Source organism: Scylla paramamosain, chromosome 40 (assembly GCF_035594125.1).
Source record: "Scylla paramamosain isolate STU-SP2022 chromosome 40, ASM3559412v1, whole genome shotgun sequence".
Classification (NCBI taxonomy): Eukaryota; Metazoa; Arthropoda; class Malacostraca; order Decapoda; family Portunidae; genus Scylla; species Scylla paramamosain.
In genome coordinates this window covers 1260777-1265000 of record NC_087190.1, presented here as the reverse complement: position 1 = coordinate 1265000, position 4224 = coordinate 1260777, and the positions used below count along the sequence as shown (strand labels likewise).

General features: G+C 33.9%; 1 protein-coding gene across 2 annotated transcripts in view; it reads left to right on the top strand.

The window, feature by feature from the left end:
- Window positions 1–1671, top strand: part of LOC135092679 (prohormone-1-like) — a 30990-nt gene extending 29319 nt beyond the window's left edge. For both annotated transcript variants that reach the window (XM_063991293.1, XM_063991292.1), the window contains one exon: window positions 1–1671. This exon is cut by the window's left edge and continues 2536 nt beyond it. The gene's annotated coding sequence lies outside the window, so the exon portion shown is untranslated.
- Window positions 1672–4224: the final 2553 nt, after the last annotated feature.

The following is a 4224-nucleotide window of genomic DNA, read 5'->3' as shown; positions in this document are numbered from 1 at the left end:
ATTTTCATCACTCCATTATCGTGTTAGGAAAGGGAAGTTTAGGATCTATATGTAAACTTTTTTGGAGCAGTTTTCATGTACTTTTATCTTTCTCCACCTCGAGTTTGGCAGTAAGTTAAAGAAAGTATTTGTATGTAATTTTTTTTTTTTTTTTTTATCATTCCAGGATATGAACTTTTTTTTTTATGTGTGTGTGTGTGTATTTTGATCTTTCTCTTTCGTGTTTGGCAAGGAACGTTCAAGATTGGTATGTAAGCTTTTTTTTTTTTAGTATATTCACGTACTTTTCATCATCTCCCCGTCTCGTGTTTGCCAAAGGAGGTTAATACCAGCATATAAATTTTCTTTACACGTCGTCCCTGTGACATTTTCACGAGGGAAAACGCAATTTTTCTGTTCGCTTTTCTGATTTCCATGTTTCCTTCCACGTGTTGTGTCAAAAATCTGTGTATATCTAGTATGTCGGTCTCGCGTCTTTGTAATTGTACAGGTGTAGCCAATGCATCACAGGTGAGGACCATTAATTAAACACGTGCTGGGGAGGATCAGGAATGTTCTTCTTTTTTTTTTTTTTTTGGGGTAGGTTTTATTTTCATTTTGATTTTTTTTTTCGTTTTTATTTCTTTTATTTTAATTTTGTTCGTTATTTTTTTCTTTTCTTTTACTTTTTTTAGTTTTTCTCTTTTCTTTTCTTTTTTTACTTTGTTTTATTTTCATTCTTGCTGTTTCTTTATAGTTTATTTACAAGGATACAATATCGATATGCTTTTGTTTCAATTCTTTACTTATATTTTCTTTATTTTATTTTATTTTTGTTTCCTTATATATTTAGTTTTCTTTTTTGTTCTTTTTTTTCTTTCAAACGAGTTATTCTTTTCTCTCCGTTTTTTCTCCCCTTTTCTATTTCATACTCCGACTATATCTAAACTCTCTTTCCTACCAGTCACCCTCTTTTATTCTTTCTTTACTCGTTTTACCTTTTTTTTCCTAGTTTCTTAGTTTTCTTTCATTTTTCTTTTATTAAACTTTTTTACTAGTGTTTTCTTTTATTACTTTCGTACCTCGCAAAAAAAAAAAAGAGAATATTGTACCTCTGAAACATAGTAGGTAAGCGTGACCTGGTGAAAATATCGTACCGCACCTCTCAGAAATATAATTGTACCTGTAAAACTTATTAGGTGAAGTAACGCTTACGATATGTTCTCGTAACCCTCTTAAAACCATCATACTACCTGTGAAACTTGTTAGGCGAAGATGACACGCTGGAAAACATGTTATCGTATCCCTCGAACAAAAAAAAAAAAAAAAAAATTATCGTACTTGTAAAACTTGTTAGGTAAAAATGTCATCATAGCTGTCAAAAAAATATCGTACCCCTCAAAAAAACTATCGTATACCTGAGAACACATTAAGAATAAATTTATAAGAGAGAGAGAGAGAGAGAAAGAGAGAGAGAGCAATGATAGATTATAGCAGCAGTAGTTGTAGCAGATCCCTCATCCTCATGGCGCCACAAGGGAACACAAAGGAGGAACAAGCAGCAAGCACACACCGCCCTTAAGAGGCTGTTTGGTGTAAGGTAGTAAAGGCGAAGGCTCCTCCCTACCCACCACCTCTGGTCTCCTCGCTTCACTTGTAATGAGTTGGTAATAAAAGTATTGGCCGCGAGTGTACACCTGTCTCATTATGTTACCTCTGCAGAGAGAGAGAGAGAGAGAGAGAGAGAGAGAGAGAGCGTACCTACAAAAATAACATATACTTGAAAAAAATATAATTGATGACAATGATAGACAAAAAAAAGAAGTGTAATGGAAACAATAAGTTTAAGCGAAGAGAGAGAGGGAGAGAGAGAGAGAGAGAGAGAGAGAGAGAGAGAGAGAGAGAGAGAGAGAGAGAGAGAGAGAGAGAGAGAGAGAGAGAGAGAGAGAGAGAGAGAGAGAGAAAGCGTTTTGATGTGGTGGCTGAATCAAAAAAGCGTCGTTTTGTTTTCTCTTTTTTCCCTTGAGCTTCAACAATTTTTTATTTCTCTTTTTCTTCTCTTCTTGGTGTGTTATCCTCTTTTTTATTATTTTCGCTTGCATTTGTCTCTCTTGTATTTTGCTTTTTATCGTATTTTGTTTCTATAATTGTTTCCTTCGCTTCATTTATTTTTCATCCCTCGTTTATTTACTTATTTATTTATTTATTTATTTTTTACTTTCCATAAGATCGTTTTTATTTTGTCATTTCATTTACATTTTTCTTGATCTTATTTTCTCTGTTGGTCATATCACCAGTTATTTATATATCTAGTTATCTAATTTATCTGTATCTGATTTATCTGGTTTATTTATTTATTTCTCATTAAGTTTATTTCATCCTGTTTATTTATATTTTCGTCTCTTTTGTTTGTTTTATCTTATTTATTCTCCTTTACCTATAAACTATTCTTCTTTTTGTATTTATTCCCATATTCATTCTTTTATTATTCATTTATTGCATTTTTCCTTTATTCTCCTTTCACTTACTATTTATCTATCACATCTTATCTCATTCATTCTCTGTATCTATTAAATTTTCACGTATTTATTCATTATTCTTCATATTCTCTCTCATTTGCATTTTATTTATCACAGTTTATCTTATTTACTATTTTATCACAGTTTCTTTGTACTCCTTTTATTTACCTTAAGCTCTCCTCTCACAGGTTGCAAAAGCGTGACCCCGCATGACCTCTGATCCGTGGACCTTCAGGTGTGTAAGGTAAGATTATAGTCCATTCAATCCAAGTTGGCGAGCAGGTCCCCCCCACGTCCAGATAGCTCCGCCCTTCTGCAGCTTCCCACCAATCAAGGCTCTTCCTTTCGAGCACTGACCAATACCAGAAAAGGGAAGGGGCAATGCTGAAGAGAGAGAGAGAGAGAGAGAGAGAGAGAGAGAGAGAGAGAGAGAGAGAGAGAGAGAGAGAGAGAGAGAGAGAGAGGAGAGAGAGGAGAGAGAGAGAGATGAGAGAGAGAGAGAGGAGAGGAGAGAGAGAGAGAGGAGAGAGAGGATAGAGAGAGAGAGAGAGAGAGACTAACTTTTTTTCTGCAAACCAAGACAAACTTTTTTTTCATTCCATTATTACTATTCAGTTGTCTATACTATTTAAATGCCTATCTAATTATCTATCTATTTATCTATCTATCCATCTGCCTGTCCATGTACTTGTCTAATTGTCTATCTATCTGTCTATGCATCTATCTATCTATCTACTTGTCCATCTATCTACCTGTCTATCTACATACATATCTATCCATTTCGTCTTATCTATTATTATCTATCTACATATGTACGTATATATAGAAATCGAAGTTTATGTTTGTCATCATAAAAAAAACAAAAAAATAGAATGGGAGAGAGGGAGAGAGAGCGAGAAGAGGGGGAGGGTGCTGTCAATTAGGCCTCCCTCGTCAATACCCGTAGGCCTATTCGCTGATTTCAAAGGCTGCGTGTTTATTAAGTGTGATGAACAGGAAGGAGTGATGATTCGAGCCTGTATGTGTTGTGTGTGGTGGTGATGGTGGTGGTGGTGGTGATGGTGGTGGTGGTATGTGTGGGTGTTTGTGTGATATTTTTTATTATTATTATTATTATTATTATTATTATTATTATTATTATTATTATTATTATTATTATTATTATTATTATTATTATCATTATTATTATTATTATCATTATTATTATTATTATTTCTACTACTACTACTACTACTACTGCTATTGATACTGCAGTTATTATTATTATTATTATTATTACTATTGTTCTCACTATCATCACTATCACCATCACCGTCATCATCATCATCATCACCATCATCATCATCATCATTATCATCATCATCATTATCATCATCATCATCACCATCATGATCCTCCTCCTCCTCCTCCTCGTTATTATCATCATCATCATCATCATCATCATCATCACCATCATTATCATCATCATCATCATCATCATCATCATCATCACCACCACCACCACCACCACCACCATCACCATCATCATCATCATCATCATCATCATCATCATCACTATCGTCATCATTAGCCTCCTCCTCTCACTCACAAACAAATCACAAAGTTCATGTTGCTGCAAAATAGTTCAAGTGTGAAATGGAACTTTTAATTATTCATTTTCAATTGAATTAATTCGTTTATTCATTTGCCTTCTCATAATTCAATGTCAAACTCCCTATTTATCTGT